The sequence below is a fragment of the Phyllostomus hastatus genome, unplaced genomic scaffold (genome assembly GCF_019186645.2).
Source record: "Phyllostomus hastatus isolate PE091 unplaced genomic scaffold, TTU_PhHast_1.1 phas_scaffold_60, whole genome shotgun sequence".
Taxonomy (NCBI): domain Eukaryota; kingdom Metazoa; phylum Chordata; class Mammalia; order Chiroptera; family Phyllostomidae; genus Phyllostomus; species Phyllostomus hastatus.
Genome location: NW_025334038.1, coordinates 246,460 through 269,544, shown reverse-complemented (window position 1 = coordinate 269,544; position 23,085 = coordinate 246,460). Strand labels below are relative to the sequence as shown.

The 23,085-nt window shown below is 42.1% G+C and overlaps 1 non-coding gene across 1 annotated transcript; it reads right to left on the bottom strand.

Moving 5' to 3' along the window:
• Positions 1-18,935: 18,935 nt before the first annotated feature.
• LOC123810541 lies at positions 18,936-19,028 on the bottom strand. The gene has a single exon (XR_006784268.1). It is a non-coding gene; the product is annotated as a small nucleolar RNA MBII-202 (small nucleolar RNA).
• Positions 19,029-23,085: the final 4,057 nt, after the last annotated feature.

Genomic DNA, 23,085 nt, shown 5'->3' with positions numbered 1-23,085 from the left:
GCCTAGGATGGTACTCCCTGAAATACTACACATGGAAACTATGTTTTTCACAGTGAGAAATGCCAGAACAATGAATAACACTAGAACACACCCCCCCCCAACATTGAATTTTACAGAATATAATTGATTTTACAGGCAAGCTTGGAAAAATGTCTTGGTTTCATGTTGGCTTCTATTGCTGACAAAACCATGAGCCCTATAGCACTCATGCTACTTCTCATTGGGCCACCAGAGGGCAGTGCATGTCTACTTGAAACAATGACTCTGCCTCCAAGTTTCCTTTACTAGCTAGCCTTCTTCAGAACATGTTTTCTGTCTTTGGAGAATTTCTTGAAGGAATATTTAATTGCTGCTGTTTGCTTATATTAGAAAACTAATGAAAATCCACTACTAGTACCAAATATTAGGTAAGCCGCTGAGAATATGTCCTTGTGACTCAAAAAGGTGTGTAAAATGATATGTTCAACCCCTATGAGTGTCCACCTTCGTCTTCTCTATCACTCCATTCATGTGTAAGCCTCTGTGTAAAATAAAAATTTACCATCTGTATGTTGTATTATACATATCTGCCCATCACGTGGCCTATATTATATGAATCTTTGTGTAGCAAGTGGTTCTCTCATGAGACTGAAAATGTCTCTGAAACTCTGGGAGACTGGATGCATGTGTTGGGCAGGAGATCTCAGTGAACTCCATCCCAGGGGAAGAGCTCCTGTTTAACATAGGCAAGGCGAGACTCCCACTGTCTACTGCCCTCCAACCACTGGGTCTGTTTTACCCTGGGGAACATAACTAAAGTCTTTGATATCCTAAAGGAGGATCAAAATCAGCATAGTAAAAAAATAGTTATTGTAGACGAGAGTTAAAATTACGATTTTAATGATCCAACCTCTTGACTACAGTAGGTCTTTACTCTGTATGGTATTGTTATTGCTCAACCATCTGAGAGTAGAGTCCCCACCTTGGTTCTACAAGTATTTCAGGCCTATAGCCCTGCACCTGTGAATGAAGAGTTCTCACATATTGCATAGTAAGTCAATTTGAAATGCAAGATGATAGGTTTGAGAAAATATTTGAAATTAGGAGACCACTGACCGGTTCAGATGTGAGGTCATGAAGACCAGGCTGCTTTGTCCCTTGTCAGGCCCTTTGCAGTGATTGTCCTTCCCAATGCAACCCTCAGCCAGGGTGGACCTGGTCCCAGGGATTTCCAAGAATCAGCATTCTGCTTTGCCTCCTCTTGCTTACTCTGTTCCCCCTTACTATAGGGAACTGATCTGTTTGGCATGGTGAATGTAGCCCAGCCCTATCAGAAAATCAACAGACTCAAATCGACACATAGGAAGACAAATCCATGAATCGGCTTTGCTGTGGGAAACCAGGCCTACATTATACCTAGGTTACTTTGAGACTTGCTTTTGCTAAAACTCCCTCACCCTGAATTGAGGCAGAAAATGTTTACTGCATATCTCTAAAGTAACTTCCTAAAATCTGTGTTAAACCTCCCAAGTATGGAGTGTAACCAGTTCAACCACTTTTCCCCTTGATCTGCAACATCCTTCTCTTTGAAGTAATTAGCAACATTCTTTCCTTTGTTATCTGTAAAAGGTAATCACCTACAGCGAACCTGTGCATAGTAAATGAGGACCATCCTTGATGTAATGCACCCAGAAAAGCAATAAAAGCCTCTCCAGGTAGGGGTTGGGGCCCACTTAGAGTGGCCATGCCATCCCTTTTTCTCCACAGGACTTCTGTAGTCTGTGTGAATTTATCGCAGCCACAACACATGGACCCCAAGGGCCGGAGTCTGCATTACCTGACTGTTTGATACATTGGTATCCTCTCCAGGTCCTAGGATACCACTAATCCCCTTGAAAAGCCTACTGGATCTCCTGCCTCTGGTCAGGCAGCTGTTAGCATGTTCTTTTTTTTTTTTAATTTTTATTTTAATTGTTCTTCAAGTACAGTTTTCTGTCTTCTACTCCCATCTCAGCCCACCCCCCCAGCCCTCCCCTGTTAGCATGTTCTTGGTTCTGGCACTGTTGTGATTGCTGAGTCACCCACAGCTCCAGGTAAAAGATTCTACTCTCTGATGGTGGAGACCTCTCTCTCCCCCGATGGTGGGCTCAGACCTCCACCAAGAAGGGAAATGATGTTGACAGCCTGAGGGGCTCAGTGGAGCATTGGCACAGATAAAGGCTCCTCACCAGTCCCCTGCTAACTCTGTCCTGGGATGTGATCCAGACAGAACCACTAGAATACATACTGCCCAAGAACCTGTTTTTGCTCAGGGCAGATCCTCTCTTCATGTCCCTCTTCACGGCCTATGAAGAGGAAGGTATGGGGACTGCCCAGAAAAGGCTCATGGGGATAAATAACTTGGCTTGGATCATCCTGACTTAGGCTGCCTCATGTTACCTTAGGGAACCTCCTGGAAGATGAGCAGACATTTTGGGGATGAGTGTCCTGCAAACATCTTCAGCATCTGGAAAGACTCTCATGGCAGGCTTTCCTAAAGCAAGAGCCCTGGGAATTTGAGGTAAAGCAAGACAATGTCTTTCATCTTCAAGCGTCTCTTAATCAAGCAGGTATTGGGGCTATTACTAGAATGTGGGTGCCTAGTTACAGGGTTCCAAGTTCTGTTGGGGTCAGTTATCAAGGAAGTGATTCCTGGAATCTTTCTTGAGTCATCTCTTCAAATCATACCTATTCAAATGGGTCCTCTGGGTTTCTGACTACTCAGCCCCCTTGTCTGTGCAAGAACATACCTTTACACAATGATATCCACACACCTTTCTCCACAGCCTCCTGGGAAAGTCTGCTGCAGCCAAGGTCCCAGGTTTGAAATAGACCTGTATTCAGACTCAACTCCTCAGGTCTACTTCTGGATACTGGATAAGCCATTGTGCCCCTCAAGGCCTGTCTGTCTCCTGTGTGCTCATGGAGTTTTTTATTTTTGTTTTATTTTATTTTTTCAAATATATTCATTATGCTATTACTGCCATCCTATTTTCCCCCTCTTATTCCCCTCTGCCCTGCATACCCCCTCCCACCCACATTCCCCCACCTTTAGTTCATGTCTATGGTTCTTTGGCTTTTACATTTCATATACTGTTCTTAACCTCCCCCTGTCTATTTTCTACCTATCATCTATGCTACTTATTCTCTGTACCTTTTCCCCCTCTCTCCCCGTCCTGCTCCCCTGTTAATAACCCTCCATGTGACCTCCATTTCTGTGGTTCTGTTCCTGTTCTAGTTGTTTGCTTAGGTGTTTTTTTTTTTTTTTTGGTTTTAGGTATGATTCTTAATAATTGTGAGTTTGCTGTCATTTTACTGTACATGTTTTTTATCTTCTTTTTCTTAGATAAGGCCCTTTAACATTTCATATGATAAGAGCTTGGTGATGATGAACTCCTTTAACTTGACCTTATCTGGGAAGCACTTTACCTGCCTTTCCATTCTAAATGAAAGCTTTGTTGGATAGAGTAATCTTGGATGTAGGTCCCTGGCTTTTGTGACTTGGAATACTTCTTTCCAGCCCCTTCTTGCCTGTAAGGCCTCTTTTGAGAAATCAGTTGACAGTCTTATGGGAACTGCTTTGTAGGTAACTCTCTCCTTTCCTCTTGCTGCTTCTAGAACTCTCTCCTTCATTTTAATCTTGGGTGATGTAATTCTGATGTGCCTTGGTGTGTTCCCCCTTGGATCCAACTTCTTTGGGACTCTCTGAGCTTCCTGGACTTCCTGGAAGTCTATTTCCTTTCCCCGGATTGGGGAAGTTCTCCTTCATTGTTCAAGTAAGTTTTCAGTTTCTTGCTCATCCTCTTCTCCTTCTGGTACTCCTATGATTCAGATGTTGGAACATTTAAAGATGTCTTGGAGGTTCCTAAGCCTCCTCATTTTTTTGAATTCCTGTTTCTTCATTCTTTTCTGACTGAATGTTTCTTTCTTCCTTCTGCTCCAAATCGTTGATTTGAGTCCCAGTTTCCTTTCCATCACTATTGGTTCCCTGTACATTTTTCTTTATTTCACTTAGCATAGCCTTCATTTTTTCATTTAATTTGCAACCAAATTCAACCAATTCTGTGTGCATCCTGATTACCATTGTTTTGAATTGTGCATCTGATAGGTTGGCTATCTCATCATCACTTAGTTGTATTTTTTCTGGAGCTTTGATCTGTTCTTTCATTTGGGCCAGTTTTTTGTTTGTTTGTTTGTTTGTTTGTTTGTTTTTGGTCTCGGTGCACCTGTTATGTAGTAAGGGACAGAGCCTTAGGTGTTCACCAGGATGGGGCAACCCACATTGCTGCATTGTGATGTATGTGGGGGAGGGGTCTGAGAGGGAACAATGGCACTTGCTCCACTCTCTGCCAGTTTTCAGTCCCCACTACCCACAATCAAATTGGGCACTCTGGTGCTGATTCCCAGGTGGGTGGGTTTGTGTACATTTTAGGACTCTGGGTCTCTCCAATGAATTCTCCTGTGAGACTAGGAGTTTCTCCTGCTGCTGCCTCAACCACCACTGGTGTTTTCAATCAAAGGTTTGAGGCTTTATTTCTCCACACTGGAGCCCTGGGTTTCCTGATCTGTCTCACTCCCCAGTTGTTCCTCCTGGTTTATCTGCCCTCGAATGTGGGACTGCCCACTCCACTAGCTGGTGCCTCGCCAGGTCCACCAGCTGCCACCTTGTCGTGCAGCTGTAGCCTTGCCTGCCCTAGTCCTCCAGCCGCCACCTTGCTGCAAGTCCTCTGCACCCTGCTGCCCATCTCCGCCCTTCCTATGAGTCTGGATGAATGTTGTTTCTTTAACTCAGTTGTCAGACTTCCATACAGTTCTATTTTCTGTCAGTTCTGGTTGTTTTTTGTTTTTAAATTGTCATTGTCCTTCTTTTGGCTGTGCAAGGAGGCACAGTGTGTCTACCTATGCCTCCGTCTTGTCCAGAAGTCCTTTATTTTTATTTAGCATGTACTTTCTAGGGATGTGCACAGGCAATTGTGGAATGATACCTATAAAACTGGAGGAGTGCTGTCACATGTGGGTAGTGACTTTATAGTCTTTCCTTTTTCTTGTCACTTTGTGTATATGCTTCTTTTCTGTTCCTATTCATAGTTCTTACTGTGTGTGTGTAAAAACACACACACAGTAAGAACACATAGTTCTTACCTAGTGTGTGTGTGAGTGTGAATGTGTTTGTGTGTTTCTGGGGCTCAAAATCTGGATGACCAGAGGAAAAAAACACCCTTAATGTGGGAGAAATAGGCAAACATCTCTCAAAACACTTGGATTTCTGATTTCCAACACCAAACGTATGAGAAAGGACAGGGACTTGACCTGGTAGGTTGGAACCCAACTTTTCCCCAAATTCTGCTTCTCGTGTATCCTGTCTAGTCTCTGTCTGTGGGCCTCATTCTCTCAAGTATCAAATAAGGGACAAGAAGGGATGCCATGCTAGAACTGCATTAGGGCTGGCTCAGTATAAAAGTGCCCTGACTCCTTCCATGCCAGGTGAGGTGTGGTCAGGGGTGCATGCCTATTCCACGTCTGTGCATGGTTACAGTAGCCCAAGCTCTTCCAGAGCTCCCGAAAAAGCGCTTGTGCAGGTGGGACTGCACTTTGAAGAGAAAGATTAGGGTTCATACCTAGGACTGCCTTCTTACTAGTCTGATTTTGGGAAAGGCATGAACCTCTTGGGGCATTCCACTTGTGCCTCTGGTGGCTCCCTGTGATCCTCACATTCTGGAGGGCACTTGCTGTGTAATCTCCTCCCCTTGGGTGCAGAATGAATTCAATGACTCCAGAGAGGAAAGCAAAATGATCTAATGTTATTGCCAAGATGTAGTTATAAAAAGTCAGTGCTGAACCTCTTGGTCACTTCAAATTGTGTTCCCTCTTGGTTTCTCTCTCAGACTCATCACACTGGTGAATAAGGCTCTAGTTATGAATTGATACCTGTTGAGGCCCACGTGGCCTTGCTCTGAGGCAGACAAGCAGATTGAGGGGAAGTCAGAACTCCCATTCACATGGAATCTCAGTAGTACTCCCTGAGTGAGCTAAAATCCTGCTGCAGTTGGGACTGTAGCCCCAGGGAACTGAGAGACATTGGCAGGAGCATCCATCCACTGAACCATGCTGGATTCCTCACCCACAGAAACTCTGAGAGAGTTTGTGTTTGTTGGTTTAGATACTAAATGTGGGGCAATGCTGTCACATGGCAATATGTCATGAATACAGCCATGCCTGCACCAGACCCCGGCCCTGCCCTTTTCCTTCTATTTCCTTTTAAACTTTCTGCAGTCAAAATGGTCTTTTTTTCTGATCTCTGCCCAAATACATTATTCTTCTCATTCCTGCTCAGTTGTGCTCTTTTTCCAGGCTAAATATCTCTAGACTTGTGTAAGGCTGGCTTTCTCTCGTGCTGCTGAAAATAGAGATGACACATCAGTGCAATCTTTTCAGACCCTCTGACCTGGTGAAGCCTAGCACTTCTAAGTGGCTCCCTGGTGTATTTTGAAGTGGCAACAGTTCTTTTATTTGTTTTTGTTTAGTGGTTTTGTCCATCTTGCCCTCCAAACTGTGAGCACCTAGAGGGCAGGGATACTATTGATTTTTTAAATCATGGACATTGTTAACATGTTCAGAACAGAATTGCTGATGCAAGAGATAAGAGGAGCCATTCCAACATTGACCTGCTTAGATATTAGCAAGAAATGTTAAGAATGGGAGCACACATTTGTTTTGGGGCAGGGAAATGGACAGCAAGGGGCCCTGCAACTCTCCTCTCCAGTTGAGGCAGCTGGACTCAGGTACCCCTGGTGGTCAGCACTAGCACTGCAGCCCAAGCAGGGAAAGCACAGTGCCCAACAGCTCTCTCTTTTAAAGTTCTCCTTTAATTCCAGTTTACATTCAATAATTTGTATTAGTTTCAGGTGTACAGCAAAGTGGTTAAGCAATCATATCTTTTACAAAGTGGTCCCTCTGGTATTTCAAGTACTTAACATTGTACCATACATAGTTGTTACAATATTGAATATATTTCCTATCCTGTACTTTACATCCCAGTGATTGTTTTGTAGTTCTTAATCACTTCACCTTACTTAACCCAACTCCCAACTTTTTCTCTTCTGGCAACCTTCTGTCTGACCATTGTATCCATACGTTTGTTTCTATTTTTTGTTATTTTGCTCTTTAACTTCCACATATAAGTGAAATCATTATCTTTCTCTGTCTGACTTATTTCTCTAAGCATAATACCCTCTAGATTTATTCATGGTATTACAAGTGGTGACATTTCATTCTTTTTTATGACCAAGTAATATTCCATTGTATATGTATACCACAGCTTTTTAATCCACTTGTCTATTTATGGGCATTTGGGTTGCTTCCATATTATGGCTATTGGAAATAATGGTGCAGTGAACATAGGGGTGCGTATAATCTTTGAAAAAGTGTTTTGAGTTTTTTTTGGGGGGGTATATACGCAGAAGAGGAATCACTGGATCATAAGATAGTTTCATTTTTAATTTTTTGAGGAACCTCCATACTGTTTTCCTTAGTAGTTCCATCAATCTGCATTTCTGCCAGAGTGCATGAGGGTTCCCTTTTGTCCACATTCTTTCCAAAAGTTGTTGTTTTTTGATTTACTCATATTGATGATAGCCAATTTGACAGGTGAGATTGATGATAGCCAATTTGCATTTTTCTGATGATTATTGACATTGGACATCTTTTCATGTGTCTATATTTTATTTATTAAAATATTTATTTATTTATTTTTGGATAGAGGGGAAGGGAGGGAGAAAGAGAGGGAGAGAAACATTAATGTGTGGTTGCCTCTCATGTGCCCTCAATTGGGGGCCTGGCCCGCAACCCAGGCACATGCACTGATTGGGAATTGAACTGCCGATCCCTTTGGTTTGTAGGCCGGCACTTAATCCACTGAGCCACACCAGCCAGGGCTATATTTTACTTTTTTAAATTATATTTTATTGATTATGCTATTACAATTGTCCCAAATATTTCCCCTTTCACTCCCTCCACTTAACACCCCCCACTCCCTCAGGCAATCCCCAAACCATTGTTCATGTTCATGGGTCATGCATATACATCCTTTAGCTATTCCATTTCCTATACTGTTCTTTATAGCACCATGGCTATACTGTAACTACCTATTTCTACTTCTTAATCCCCTCACCTCTTTACCCATTCTCCCATACCCCACTTCCATCTGGAAGACATCAAACTGCTCTTTGTATCCATGATTCATCTCTCTTCTTTTGTTTGCTTAGTTTTTTTTTTAGATTCAGTTGTTGATAGATATGTATTTATTGCCATTTTATTGTTCATGGTTTTGATCTTCTTTTCTTGAATAAGTCCCTTTAACATTTCATATAATAATGGTTTAGTGATGATGAAGTCCTTTAGTTTTTCCTTGTCTGGGAAGCTCTTTATCTTCTCTTTGATTCTAAATGATAGCTTTGCTGGGCAGAGCAATCTTGCCTGTGGGTTGCAGCTTTTCATGACTGAATATTTCTTGCCAGTCCCTTTTAGACTGCAAAGTTTCTTTTAAGAAATCAGCTAAAACAAAAAAAGAGAGAGAGAAATCAGTTGACAGTCTTATGGAAGCTCCTATGTAGTAACTAAATGTTATCTCTTGCTGCTTTTAAGAGTTTCTTTGACTCTAACCTTTGGCATTTTAATTATGATGTGTCTTGGAGTGGGCCTCTTTGCATCTGTCTTGTTTGGGACTCTCTGTGCTTCCTGGATTTGCATGTCTATTTCCTTCACCAAATTAGAAAGTTTTCTTTCATTGCTTCTTCAAATAGATTTCCAATTTCTTGCTCTTTCTCTTCTTCTGGTACCCCTATTATGTGAATATTGGAATGCTTGAAAATGTCCCAGGAGCTGCTTATACTATTCATCATTTTTTGGCATCTTTTTTTTCTTCTTGTTCTGACTGGTTGTTTTTTGCTTACTTATGTTCCAATCATTGATTTAATTCTCAGTTTCATCCACTCTACTGTCCCCCCCCCCGCCCCCGTAAATTGTTCTTTATTTCAATTAGTGTGTCCTTCATTTCTGACTGGATCTTTTTTGTTCTGTTGAGATCCTCACTAAGTTCCTTGAGCATCCTTACCAGTGTTTTGAACTCTGCATCTGATAGATTGCTTATCTTCATTTTGTTTAGTTCTTTTTCAGGAGTTTTGATCTGTTCTTTCATTTGGGCCATGTTCCTTTGTCTCCTCATTTTGGCAGCCTCCCTGTATTTGTTTCTGTGTATTAGGTAGAGCTGCCATATATGACTCCATGACTTGGCAGTGTGACTTAATGTAGTAGGTGTCTTGTAGGGTCCAGTGGCACAGTTTCCCCTATCACCCAAGCTGGGCACTTGAGATGCACCGTCTGTGTGGGCTGAATATACCCTTCTCTTATATTAAGGCTTGGTTGCTGTTGGCAGGTCATTGGAAGGATTTACCCAGGCCAGTCAGCTGCAAGGACTGACTGTGACCACTGACCTACAACCTCTGCCCTCCATGGAGGATCAGCTAGCTGTGCAGGGGCAGGGTGGTGGTGTTCTGATTTGGTCTGTAGCTGTCCACTGGGTGTGTAGGCACCAGGATTTCCTCAGTAGTGCAGGCCAAGGTCAGCCCCCACCTGTGTTTTGGCCTGGGGCCATCCTTCATGAACTGTAACCAATCTGAGTTGGCTGCTACTTCTGCTGGGCTTGGAGATTTCCAGGCAGTGCCAAGCTGTGGATCTAGGCTGGCTTCTGCTAGTGCTGGGCCTGGGGCCACTCAGCAAGAAGTATGGGGGATGGGGTTCACTGAGGTCAGCTGTTGCTTATTTGAGAGGATTTAGGAAGTTATAAAGATAAGCCAAGACCAGCCATTCATATGGTAAAGTCTCTGTTAATGGCTTGGGTGGGTCCATAAATGGGGTAGGACCAGAGTCTCAGGGGATCTCTAGAGTGAGGCAAACAGTGTTAGCCAGGTTGATGGAGTCTCTGATATGACACCTACCTGCTGGCCCTGTGGCTTTGTGAGGAAGAGTTTAGAAAAGGGACAATGGCTTCTGCCCAACTTTCTGTCTAAAAGAATATCGTCCTCCAGCTCCCACCTTGATGCCAGACACTTCAGTTCCTTCCTGTATGCTACTGGTGCCTTTCATGTTGCTACCCTGGTGCTGGAGCTCGGAGGGAGTAAATCTGAGTAAGTCCCTGTGTGGGTTCTTTAAGGGGAACTGCTTCAGATTCTAGGAGTTTCTTCCATTGACTTAATCACTACTGGATTTTGCAGCCAGAATTTATGGGGACTTATCTTCCTGGCCTTTGAACTCTGGGCTGGGGGGACCTGGTGTGGGGCTGGGACTCCTTGCTCCCAAGATATCCTTCCTGAATTTTTATTCATCATAGGTAGATGTGGGACCTGTGTCTAGCCCATTCCCTGTGTCTACCCTGCCAGCTAGTCTGGATGGAAGTGGTTTCTTTAATTCCGTAGTGTCAGTCCTCCATTCAACTCAGTTTCTGCCAGTTCTAAGTGATGGTTGTTCTGTACTTTAGTTGTAATTCTGATGTGGTTTTGTGAAGAGGTGAGCTGTGCTTACCTATGCTACCATCTGGATGGAATTCTTCCCTCATATGTCTATTGGCCCCCTCTATGTCTTCTTTGGAGACGTGTCTATTTAGGATCTTTGGTCATATTTTTAATTGGATACTTACATCTTTTTTGTCAAGTTGTATGATATCCTTATAAATTTTGGATATTTTAAAAATATACTTTATTGATTATGCTATTACAGTTGTCCTATTTTCACCACTTTATTCCCCTCTGCTCTGCACAGCGCCTCCCACCTGTACTCCCCCCACTTTAGTTCATGTCCATGGGTTATGCAGATAAGTTCTTTGGCTTCTATGTTTCATATACTATTCTTAACCTACCTTTGTCTATTTTCTACCTACCATTTATGCTACTTATTCCCTGTAACTTTTCCCCCCTCTCTTCCTCTCCCACTCCCCCACTGATAACCCTCCATTGATCTCCATTTCTGTGATTCTGTTCCTGTTCTAGTTGTTTGCTTAGGGTTTCTTTCTTTCTTCTTTTTTTTTTTTTTTTTGGTTTAGTTGTTAATAGTTGTGAGTTTGTTGTCATTTTACTGTTCATGGTTTTTATCTTCTTTTTCTTAGATAAGTGCCTTTAACATTTCATATAATAAGGGCTTGGTGATGATGAACTGCTTTAACTTGACCTTATCTGGGAAGCACTTTATCTACCCTTCCATTCTAAATGATAGCTTTGCTGGATAGAGTAATCTTGGATGTAGGTCCTTGGCTTTCATGACTGGGAATACTTCTTTCCAGCCGCTTTCTTGTGAGGTTTCTTTTGAGAAATCAACTGATAGTCTGATGGGAATTCCTTTGTAGGTAACTGCCTCCCTGTCTCTTGCTGCTTCTAGGATTCTCTCCTTAATTTCAATCTTGGGTAGTGTAATTCTGATGTGCCTTGGTGTGTTCCTCCTTGGGTCCAACTTCTTTGGGACTCTGATTTTCCTGGACTTCCTGGAAGTCTATTTCCTTCACCAGATTGGGGAAGTTCTCTTTCATTATTTGTTCAAATAAGTTTTCAATATCTTGCTCTTCTCCTTCTGGCATCCCTATGATTCGGATGTTGGAACATTTAAAGTTGTCTCAGAAGTTCCTAAGCCTCTCCTCATGTTTTTGAATTCTTGTTTCTTTCTAGTTCTGGTTGAATGGTTATTTCTTCCTTCTGATCCAAACCATTGATTTGAGTCCCAGTTTCCTTCCTGTCTCTGTTGTTTCCCTGTACATTTTTCCTTATTTCACTTAGGGTAGCCTTCATTTTTTCCTCTACTTTGTGACTATACTCAACCAATTCTGTGAGCATCCTGATTACCAGTGTTTTGAACTGTGCATCTGATAGGTTGGCTATCTTTTCATTGCTTAGTTATATTTTTTCTGGAGCTTTGATCTGTTCTTCCATTTGGGCCATTTTTTTTGTCTTAGTGCACTTATTATGCATAGTAAGAGATGGAGCCTTAGATGTTCACCAGCGTTGGTCTGGAAGTCTATTTCTAACCCACGTTGCTGTATTGTGACGCTGTATGTGGGGGAGCGGTCTGAGAGGGAACAATGCCTATTGCTTGGCTCTCGGCCAGCTTTCAGTTACTTTCACCACAATCCACAAGCAAATTGGACCCTTCTGGTGCTGATTTCCAGGTGGGTGGTTTTGTGTATGTTCTAGGATCCTGTGGGTCTCTCCAATGAACTCTCCTGTGGGGCTGGGAGTCTCTCCCACATTTGCAACCCTCACAGGTTTTTTCAGTCAGAAGTTTTGAGGCTTTATTTCTCTGCACTGGAACCCTGGGTTGCATGATCTGTCTTGCTCCCCAGTTGTTCCTCCTGGTTTATCTCCGTGCAAATGTGGGACTGCCTGCTATGCCAGCCGCTGCCTCACTGGGTCTGCCAGGCACTGCCTTGCTTCCACTGGTCCTCAGCCACTGCCTTGCTGTGAGTCCTCTCCACCTGTCTGTCTGCCTCCGCCCCTCCTGCTGGTCTAGATGAATGTTTCTTCTTTAACTTCTTGGTTTTTGGACTTCTATACAGTTTGATTTTCTGGCAGTTCTGGTTATTTTTTGTTTTTAAATTTGTTGTTGTCTTCGTTTTGGTTGTGGGAGGAGGCACAGTGTATCTACCTACACCTCCATCTTGGCTGGAAATAAAATTTTGTATATTAACCTTTTATTGGATGTATTATTGGTAATATCTTCTTTAATTCTGTAGAGTTTTTTTTTTGCTGTGAAAAAGACATTTTAATTTGAGGTAGTCCCTGTTTTTAAAATTTTGGTATGGAAACTGATGATTGATTATCTTTCTTCCATTCTAATACATTCATTTAAGGCTATGCATAATTATCTTGTAAGCACAGATTTAGATGGCATCTCCTGTCTTCCCTAGTGTATTTACAAACTCTGTACCTGCAGCCATATCTGCCCTACAATGTCTCTAGCCCATATGCCTGAAGCCATACCAGCCATCATGTCTCTGAGTCCATATCTTCTGTACAGTAGCACCACCTCATGTAAGTGCACCCCAGGTCTGCCTGTGTATGCTGTCCAATGCAGTCCTCAAAATTTTCTATTCCTTGTTCCTGCAGCCCATGCCAACTCACATGAGTCTCCTTCTTCTGTTCCTAAAACTAATTTCAGGCAACTAGTGTCAGTTTCCCCTGTGCCTGCAGCACAGATCTTTCCTCAAGTTTCTCTAACTTCTGGGCCTGCATCTGGTTCCAGACCTGATGCTTTTCACTTCATGTGTCTGCTTCCCATTCCATCTCTTGAGTATGTCTATTTTCTGTGTTTCAGAATATACTAGCTCAGGTTTATCTACATTTTTTCCACCTTCAGCCCATCTAGACAACCAGTGTTTCCCTTTCCTGTTCCTCTGTCTGTGCCTGCAGGCCTGTGTGCCTCTAGTGCCCTCAACCACGGTGCCAAACTTGCTTATTGTTCACTTATTTAATGGTATCTTGGGTCCTTGCAGCTTTTGGCCTTTATTTTGTGAATAAAACTGCCTTATATATTATCTTAGTTTTTTATGTGGATGTGTGTTGGGTCGGTACTGTGGGGCACAACTGATGTACCATATTATGACGCTATGCTTTGCTTCCCTAGAACCTGGCAAGATAACTTCTGAAGAGGTTGTACCATTTGTATTCCTGTTAGCAATGACTCAGATTTCCTGTACCCCTATTCTAATGAATAATGATGTTGATGGGAAGTGGGCGTGCACAGACCTCATCTTGTCAGGGAAGCCCCATGTAACACACTTGACCATGTTCTGTACATGACCACAGATAGTCCAGATGGTGGCCAGTTCCTATTTCCCTACCATATGTCAACCTGGAGCATCTTCTTTTTCAACACAAGGAGACTGAGTTCTACATTGATGTGACTGAAGTCCTTATGCAGGGTGCCCCTAGGGCTCTTCACAATAACTGTGCATCCCTTCAGAGTGAGGTTGACATTTTCTGGGATGTCAGCGGTCTGATTGCTGAGAATGTTCTTCATCCTTGCAGTTGATGTGGCAAAGGGAGAGAGATGTGGGGGGATTTTATAGGCCAGGTCTGTGATGGCACACACTAGTGTCTTTCTTCTTGCATCGGCAAGGAATGACACTGCCATGTGTTCACAATAAAGGCTGGGAGAGGCTGTCTAGCTATGTACCCTCAGAGGGGAATGGCTTTTCATGGAGGAGTAAAGTTTTCTGTCACAATGAGTACCTCGTTCAGATTATTAGTATTTTTTAAACCAGTAATGGCATTTACTGTATGCCAAGCACCATACCAAGGCCTGAAGTACAATTTGAGGAACAGTTGGTCTGGGAGAAACTCCACATAAAACACAGATGAAAAGACATGGTGTGATGTGTCTGGCATTGTGGGATAAAATGATCAAGCGGAAGGGCTCTGGATGTTCAGTGAATAAGTCTAGATTGACAAAGCTGCTTGAGGATTGCAGGAGGTGAAGTCCACTTTCAGAGAAAAAGGGGATATGTTGGCTGGAGGGAGATGGCAGCAGGAAAAACAGAGGATCATCATTATGTACAAGATTTTAGAAGGCATACTAGGCAGTGATGAAACATATATATGGTAGAAATCAAAAGGGATGGGATATTGCATGTGCACACACACAAGTGAAAAATTGATCAAGGACACAGGTTGATCCCATTTGAAAAAAACTGTTGTTGACTTTCATTTTGTTTATGTGATGTATTATGTTTATTGAGTTGCAAATATTGTACCATCCTTGCACCCTGGGATGAATCCCACTTGAATGGGGAGAAAAGATATTTGGCAATAATACCTTGGACAAGGGTTTGATTTCCAAAATATATAAAGAACCCACATGATTCCACTCCAGGAAGACAAATAACCCAATTAAAAAATGGACAAAAGACTTGAATCGACACTTCTCCAAGGAGAACATGCAAAGGGCCCAGAGACATATGAAAAGATGCTCAGCATCACTACCCATCAGAGAGATGCAAATTAAAACCACAATGAGATACCACTTTACACTGGTCAGAATGGCCATCATAAACAAATCAACAAACAAGTGTTGGAGAGGATGTGGAGAAAAGGGAACCCTAGTACATACACTGTTGGTGGGAATGCAGCCACTGTGGAAAACAGTATGGGATTGCCTCAGAAAGCTAAAAATGGAAGTTCCTTTTGACCCAGAAATTCCATTGCTGGGATTATATCCTAAGAGCCCTGAAACACCAGTCCAAAAGAACCTTTGCACCCCAACATCCATAGCAGCACAGTTTACAATAGCCAAGTGCTGCAAGCAACCTAGATGCCCATCAGTAAATGAATGGATAAAAAAATCTATGGTACATTTACACAATGGGATACTATACAGCAGAGAGAAAGAAGGAGCTTCTACCCTTTGCAACAGCATGGATGGAACTGGAGATCATTATGGTAAGTGAAATAAGCCAGGTGGTGAGGGACAAATACCATATGATCTCACCTTTCACTGGAACCTAATCAACAAAAGAAAAAAGCAAGCAAAATATAATTAGAGGCATTAAAATTAAGAACAATCTGACAGTAATCAAAGAAGAGGTGGGAGGGGATAATGGGAGGAAAAGAGGAAGGGTTTTCAGGAACAACTACAAAGAACACATGGACAAACCCAAGGGGGGGGGGTGGAAGCAAGGGAAGGAGGAGGGTTTGGCTGGACTTGCGTGGGGAGTGGTGGGGAGTAAATACAGACAACTGTAATTGAACAACAATAAAATAATTAAAAAACCAACTCTTGTTGAATTTAGGTTACATACTACAGGTAAGTTGCAATCTTCCAATTTAAGAAAATATTTAATTATTTGTATGATCAACAGGATTTCATAAATATGCGCTGGTTATTATACTAATCTTTTTTTTAAAAGCAGACATACAAAGCTATAAAATAGACAAGTTGTTCTCAACCCTTTCCCTCACTATTTGCTTTGTTGGACCCTGGGCCTGAATCAGATCCCCAATCAATACTCCCTGAAATAATGCACTTAGGGACTGGCCTATGTTTTTCATGTTGAGAAATGCCAAATACTTTGACTTGCACTGGAATGCGTCCCAGAAAGACTAAATTTTACAGGTTATAATTCAGTCCAGAGGGAAGCCTATCTCAGTTTGGTTTGTATTCTATTTCTCAGAACTATGAGCCCAGCAGCACTTGTACCATTTCTCATTGGGCCACAAGGGAGCAGTGCCTACTACTTGGAACAATGACATTCCTCTGTCTCCAAGGTTCCTTTACTAGCAAGCCTTCTTCAGAACTGTTTTCTTTAGCTTTACCTTGTCTGGGAAGAATTACATTGAGGATTATCAGCGGGGAGATGGAAGGGGAGGAGGACAATGGGGTAAAAGGTATAGGGAATAAAAAGTATAATTGGTAGGTACAAAATAGGGGGATGTTAAGAATAGTATAGGAAATGTAGAAGCCAAAGAACTTATATGTATGACCCATGGACATGAACTAAGGGGGGAAATGCTAGTGGGGGGGCATGTGGAGGGCAGGAGAGGCAAAGGGGATAAAAGAGACAACTGTAATAGTTTAATCAATAAAATACACTTAATTAAAAAATGTGTTTTCTACCCTTAGAAGAATTTTTGAAGGAATATTTACTTGTGAGGTGAGTCACTGAGAGGAAGATGTTCCCTGTGACCCAAACAGACATGTAAAGTGATGTGTCCAACCCTTGTATCCACCTCTGTCCTTTCCTAAATCCCTTCAGGCATGCGTAAAACTCTGCAAAATAAAAATTGACCCTCTGTGTAACATAGTAGAAATACTTGTCCAACATATGGTCCCTTTGTGATACGAATTTTTGGGTAGCTAGTTTTCCATTCACAAGAGCATGAAATTGTCACTGAAACTCTGAAAGACAGTATGAATGTGTTTGGCAGGACATTTCAGTGGAAGACCTTCCAAGTGGGAGGTAACCTGTTCAGCACAGCCAAGATAGGATCCATACTATCTCTTACCCTTCAAGCACTGACTCTACTTTGCCATGTGAAATGTGAATAAGGTTTTTATTATCCTAAAGGAGGATTTGGGTCAGAATAATGGAAAATTATTGTAATTGTTGTGGAAGGGAGAGAATTTATGATTTTAATGGCAGAGCATCCTGCCTACAAACTTTCTTCACTCTGCATGGTATTGTCATTGCTGCAGAGCCCCTGAGTCCCAAGGCCCAGCACCTGAGAGTGAAGAAGTCTCACATGCTGTGCAGTGAGTCAATTTGGGATGAAAGATCACAGGTTTGATCATATATTTAAAATCGGAACACTCCAGAGCTATGTCAGACACTTCTGGTTTATGGTTAAGACTGACTCAGAGACATGGGGACTCACAACTAATTTGTCTTATTCTTTTTCCATGAGTATATCTATTACCTCATCTTGATTCATAAGCAAAATCTGGAAAACCTACAAAAATGTGTTTTGTAGTTATCTAGGAATAATACAGAAAATGCTTTTGATGAAGAGACTTAATTTTGGATAGTTTATTTCAATGTAAATAAAGTGTGAATTTTGTTTAAAAACTGCATAGAATGTTGTATGAAAAATGTTGGGTCATTATAATCATAATATTCTCTCTCTTCCACAAAAATTATAATTTTTCACTAATCTAACCAAGACACCCTTTGAGGGTGTCTTACTCAAAGAGTAAGTTAATATAAGTAAGGACCTTACTCATATTTTTAAGGGCAAAGCAGACTCAGTGCTTAGACACTGAGGACTCTCAGGGCAGAAGACACAGTGGATGCCACAATGGCTGTGCTGAACAGGTTGTCTCCTCCTACTTGGAATAACTGCTGCTGAGATCTTCTGCCAAACATATTCATAGTGTTTGCATGGATTCAGTGACATTTTCACAATCTGATGTCATTTTATAATAGAATCTTGAAGATTATAACATTGTATTACTTTTTTTTTCTGAAGTCACTGAATCCATTCTGCACTCAAGGGGAGAGGATTACTTGAGGATTATCAAACTGGGGATTATAGGACCACTGAACAGAGGGGAAGGCCCCAAAGGGGTTGTGACCTGCGTAGAATCACAAACTAGTCAGAATAGAGACCTAGATTGGAAGTCTGGTCTGTGCTTTCAAAGTGGGATCCTGGCTGAACCCTGGCTTTGTCAGGGGCTCTGAGAAAGGCTGTGCTGCTCTAACTATGTACGGTCATGGAGATACCCTGTTTATCTGCCAGCACCTCAAGCAGAGTTACAGCCAGCAGAAGCATGTTTATACTGAGTTCAGGATAATGCACTTCTAAATTTGACCCCTGTTTCATACTTAGGAAACCAAAGCCCACAGAGAGGCAGGGACTGAGCAGGGTGCACAATAAGCAGACTCCAAAAGTAAGGATGTCTTTCAACCTGCCAAATTAAGGCTCTGATGTCTCCCATAGTTTTGTCACTGTAAATCAGAAATCAGTATGTTTTGAATAACTTTTGCCTATTCCTTCCTAGGTGAGGTTTATTTCAGGGCATCCAGATTATAAACACTGACAGACACACACAGATTGCAAGATCTATGGGTAAAATCAGAAGAGGATTATACACCAGAGGTAACCAGAGAAAGGAAACAGATGTTGGAAACACAACCTGCATGTGACAGCACTGCTCCAATTTTATAGGTCATGTCCACTTATGCCAACTGACATCTCTAGAGAGTACATGGTAGAATAATCCCCATCAGGCAGACAAAGATAGGTTCTGAGATGCACAATGGCTTATGCAGAATTCAGGAAAAAAAAAAAAAAGAAGAGTTGAGTCTGAACATAGGTCTGTTTCAAAGCCTGAAAAATGGTTGCAGTAGTCCTTTTAATGGAACTGTGGAGGGAGGTGTATTTAAAGATGAGATCTTGCATGAATAAGGTGGCTGCATAGTTGGCATTTTCAAGGACTATTTCATCAAGGCAGTACAGCGATTCCGGAGAATGTCATCATTTGATCCAAGGACTATTTCAATAGTTGAATTTGAGGAAGTGATTTAGGGAAAGTGACTCCAGGAAGTAAAATCATTTTTTGTTAATATCTGTGCCCAACAGAACTTGGAACCCTTGTAACCAGGCACCCACATTCTAATAACAGCCCATGCTAGCTCACTCTGTGAGACACTGGATTGTGAAAGATGTCTTGCTGATTCCTGAATCTGTGAGGCTCTTGGTTAGGGAAACCCTGCCATGAGAGCTATCTCTATTTTGCAGAGAATTGCTTCCCTGTCCTTTGTGAAGTCTTTGGCCATTTCACAAGTCTTTTATGGTAACACTAGACAGCCTAGGTCAGGCCAATCCAGGCAATTTTGCCGCTGTGGACCCTTTTGGGACAGTCCCCATCCCCTCTTCTTTATGTCCCTTTAAGAGGGACATAAAGAGGAAAGTCTCCTTTTAGTGGCAACATGTTATTGGGTGATACATAGCCTGTTGGCTCTGTCTGGATCACATCTCAAAGCAGAATTACCAAAGTGGAAAGGAGATTGCAGAGGGCCTCTTCTCTGTTCCATTGCATATTTGATGTCCTCAAGCTGTGAAGTCTGTTTATTTTTATTTTTTTGGAAGCCTGAGTTTGCTATTGGGTGTGTGTGTATGTGTGTGCATGTGTGCGTGCCTGTGCATGTGTGTGTATGTGTGTGGTTTGTGTATGAGTTTCACCATCAGAGAGAAGGGCCTGCTTATTATCTGGAATTGTGGATGACTCAGCAAATATGGCAGTGCCAGAACCAAGTGCAAATGACAGCAGGCTGACCTGAATTTTGAGATCCTTTGGAATTTTCAAGGGGTTCAGTGGTGTACCCCGGGACCTAGGGAGGATAATGATATACAAGAACAGTTAGGAGGCCAGAATAAGAAAGAGAAGGCAAAGCAAAATGGTCATTCTGGGCAATCCCTGGGGTCAGGTCTGTCCTGGGTGAGGGGTGCAATGGAAAAAACAATCACTGCAAAGGTCCTGGCAGGAGACAAAACAGCCTGGTCTTCATGACCTCACTTGAACAGCTTCCGAGTGTCCCAATTTGAAGTATTTTCTCAAACCTGTAATCTTGAATATCAAATTGACTCATTGTGCAGTATGTGACACCTCTTCACACTTAGGTGCTGGGCTAGGGGCCTAAAATGTTGACAGAACCAAGGTAAGGACTCTTTTCTCAGATGGCTGAGCTGCAAAGGTAATACCACACAGAGTGAAGACAGTTTGTAGGCAGAATGCCAGGTCATTAATGTTATAACCTTCTCTCTCTTTTATGAGAGTCATAATCATTTTCACTATTCTGAACTGGATGGTTTTGGAGGATATCAAGGACCTTATTCACATTTTTCAGGACAATGCAGACTCAGTACTTGGAGTTTATAAGGCAGCCTGGACACCACCATGGCTGTGCTAAACAGGTCTTTTATTTGGACAGACTGCTACTGAGATCTATTGCCAAACACATTTATGGTGTCTTTCAGAGTTTCAACATTTTTATGGTCTTATGATTTTTTGTAACCAAATCTGGAAATGACATTGTATTATTTTAGTGTCTTTTCTGAGGTTACGAAGTCAATTCTGCATTCAAAAGGAAGGGATTACATGAGGATGTCCTGACCAGAACGTGGGAGTCATGGGAAGCCAATGAGAGAAAAGGGGAAAACTCCCATGAGTTCATGACCTGCTCAAAATCATAGACTGGTCAGAATGCAGGTAAAGGTATGATCCTTAGTCTATGTTTGCAAAGTGGTGTCCTGGCTAAACCTGACTATCAAATGACGTGAAAAGAACTATGCTGCTGTACTGTGTACAGACATGGAGATATCACGAACAGCTGCCAGCACCACATCCAGTGTGAGAGTCACTGAACATATATTTATGCCAAGCTCAAGATTATGTAGTTTTGAATTTCATTCCTATTTTGATACTTGGGAAACCAAGGCACACCAAGAGGCAGGCAATGAACAGAGTACATGATAATCAGACTTCAGAGGTAAGGGTGTTTTTCAACCTGCCAAAATAAAACTCTAGCCTCTTCCATTTTTTTTTTGTTGTTGAAAGTGAAAACTTTGTATGTTCTAAAAACCCTTGCTGATTCCTTCCTAAGTAAAGTATAAGTATATTTATTTCTGGACATGCAGATTTTGAGCACCGACACACACAGACACACATCACTGATTGTAAAAACTATGGGTGGGATCAGAAAAGGGGCATACACGGAAGGTAACAAAAAAACAACAACAAAGACTGGAAACATGACTGGCATGTGACAGCACTCCTCCAATTTTATAGGTAGTATCCAGTTATGCCTGCTGACTTCTCTAGGGAGCCCGTGGTAGATAATCACCACTGTGCAGATAAAAGTCAGAAGAGGTACTAACTCAGAAGTCAGAAGATGGCTTTTTCAGGATTTAAAACAGGAGGAGTGAAGGGTTGAGTCTTACCACAAGACTGTTTTGAAGGCTGGAACACTGGCTGCACCAGAACTTTCCAAAAGGCTCTAAAGAGAGGTATGTTGGTGTCACTGGAAAGATATGACCTTGCAGGGATCAGGTGGCTGAGCAGTCAGCATCCCAGGGGACTTTTTAAATAAGTGGGGTTTGAAAAAGTGACTGAGGAAAAAAGATCCCAGAAAGTGAAGTCATTTCCTTGATAACTTAGTTCCATAGAACTTGAAACCCTGTAACCAGGCATTGACATTCTAGCAATAGCCCCATAGCCAGCTCACTTGGCAAGAGAGGATTGATTGTACAAGATGTTGTCTTCTTGATTCTCCACCATGGAAACCTTTTCTAAAGCTACAGACATTGGCTTTCCTCTTCTATTTTATGTCTCTGGCCATTTTACAGGAGGCTTCCTAAGCTAATACTAGCCAACCAAGTCAGAGCAATGCCAGCCATGTACCACTGTGAGGTCTTCTAGAGAAGACCCCATATCTCCTCTTTGTGTATTGCAAAGAGGACATGAAGAGTGGGCTTCTTGAGTAGAAACATGTCATTTGGTGTTACATAACTTTGTGGTTTGGTTTGGATGACATCTCAAAATAGAATTAGCATGGTGGAAAGAACATTGCTGAGGGGCATCTTATCTGTGCCGACTCATGTCTATTTTTTTCATGCTTTCAAGTCTTGTTTTTCTTTTTTGGGGTTCTGAGCCCACTGTGTGTGTGTGTGTGTGTGTGTGTGTGTGTGTGTGTGTGTGTGTGTGTGTACTTTTACAATCAGAGAATGGGGCCTGTTGTGTCTTTTACCTGGAGTTTTGGGTGACTCATGACCCACCAGGAACCAAAAGCATGGTAATAGCATCTGATTAGAGTTTGGAAATTCATTGAAATCTTCAAGAAGACCAGTGGTATATGCTAAAACTTAGAGAAGATAATGACAAATTAGGAAAGTCAGGGAGGCCAGAATCAGCAAAGGAAGGCAAGCATAATGGTCATTCTAGGAAATCCCTGGGTCCATCTATTCTGGGTGAGAGATATATGTTTCCTGTAAAAGGGCCTGACAGGAAACAAAAAAGCCTAGTCTTCATGACCTCTTGTTTGAATGGCTCTGGAGTGTCCCAATTTTGAGTATATTCTCAAACCCATAACCAGCTCACTCAACAAGAAACACTCAATTGTGGAAGATGTTGTTTTGCTGATTCCCACATCAGTAAGGCCCTTGCAATGGGACACCACTGTTAAGAGACTTTCCTGATGCAGTGGACATTGGCCTGCCTCTTTTGTGAAGTCTCTGGCCATGTTACAGTAGGTCTACAAAGGTAACACTAGACAGCCTACATCAAACCATCCAGGCCATATTACCACAAAGCACTATTTTTTAAAAATACATTTTACTGATTATGCTATTACAGTTGTCCTATTTTCCCCCCTTCACTCTCCTCCACCCTGGGCACCCCCTCCCACACACATTCCCTCCCTTTAGTTCATGTCCATGTGTCATACTTATAAGTTCTTTAGCTTCCACATTTCCCATGGAGGCTATTCTTACCTTCCCCCTGTCTATTTTCTACCTACCACCTATGCTACTTATTCTC